This window comes from Penaeus monodon, chromosome 33 (assembly GCF_015228065.2).
Source record: "Penaeus monodon isolate SGIC_2016 chromosome 33, NSTDA_Pmon_1, whole genome shotgun sequence".
Lineage (NCBI taxonomy): Eukaryota > Metazoa > Arthropoda > Malacostraca > Decapoda > Penaeidae > Penaeus > Penaeus monodon.
In genome coordinates this window covers 8,621,235-8,622,731 of record NC_051418.1, presented here as the reverse complement: position 1 = coordinate 8,622,731, position 1,497 = coordinate 8,621,235, and the positions used below count along the sequence as shown (strand labels likewise).

General features: G+C 48.6%; 1 protein-coding gene across 1 annotated transcript in view; it reads right to left on the bottom strand.

Moving 5' to 3' along the window:
* The window catches only part of LOC119593979 (poly(rC)-binding protein 3-like), a gene marked incomplete in the record, with an annotated part of 48,552 nt that overhangs the window by 42,583 nt on the left and 4,472 nt on the right, over window positions 1-1,497 (bottom strand).

Genomic DNA, 1,497 nt, shown 5'->3' with positions numbered 1-1,497 from the left:
GCAGCGGGGCACAGTGGGGCAACCACGGTCTGTGGGAGGAGACACCACGTCAGTCACCACCATCCACATGGCTCCACTCATTCATACTCAGGTAAACCCACACAAACACATACACGTTGTGGGGCACTCGTGGATGGGCATTCACACAAGAGGGTATACACAGCTGATACTCATGAGGGGCTTACAGACATACATTCACGGAAGGGCATGCACGTTCGCTCACTCTCAAAAGCTTTCGTCCACAGCTAATAACACTCGTTCGAGCATCCGGCAAGGTACACTCACCGCCAGGACATTCATGAATCATACATACAAGGTAATCTCAGGTACACACTTTCCAGGTACTGTGCACACGCCATACAAATCAACATACAGGTTAGGAGTTTATGAAGGGCATATTTATGTGTTGGGTCACTTAAGGGGGTATAGACAAATAAGTTTACTTATAAAAGCATACGAATAGGTCAGTTTACTCATAAGGATTATATGTATACAGGCACATTGTGATCCTACTATTAGGATACAAAAACATACATACTAAGTTGTTATGGTGATTACTATATTGCACCCTGTCAAACAAAACATAAGGATGGTACAAATACAATAACTCAGACATCCCTATGGGCCATAATGATAAACACAAGGTAAGAAAACGGAAAGAATGCTTGGTCAAACAGAAATAAGGTTGTCATAAGGTCATCTGTAGACAGGTCCTAGACACAAGGCATGGGGCCATATGGAGGACCAGTCATGCTACCACAGTTCTGACAGGATAAATCTCGGGATGGTAGGATCTATCTGTCCACAGATAAGTGTTTCGGAGCACACTGCCTCGAGGAGTGCGTACAGACGTGCACGCGAGGGCACAGACACAGGCACACGCACGCAAACTCGAAAGGTGAGTCGCAACTGGAGACATTCACACGCCAGGGAACGAAAGAAGGCAACACTGCCAGTCAGACTCACGTGGGAGGCCAATACACCTACAGGTTAACTACTACTGGTATATCGAGGACCTTGAAAGGAGACTAAATATGGGAGGGAAAAAACTCACGTCTCTCTCCCTTCCTGTTTCTACTCCCCTTACCCAGCTCCTCCTCCGTCAGGTGGCGGGCTTCCAGGCCCGACCTTGGGCGCTCAAGTTAAGAATGCAGATCACAGCTACTCGCTCATCTCTAACTCATGGCGGGGTACACGCTCGCCCGCCGAACTGCATCTTTCTCTTTTCATTTTTTCTCTCTGCTTTTGAAGATTTGAAAGCGGCGGAGTCCGAAAATGCGTTGCTGCCGCGAATGCACGCGCCGCGAACCGCATCCTCTCCGAACACACGACATTTGAGCCGAACAAGAGCGGGATACATTCGCATCTCTCTCTCGCGAGGGCATCTTTAATCTCTACGGGAGCAAGAAACATCCTCTCAAAACCCCTCTCGTCCCCCACGAGCCAATACGGATACCATCTTGCCTCGCGGAAACTCACGGCTACCAAGCATTCCCT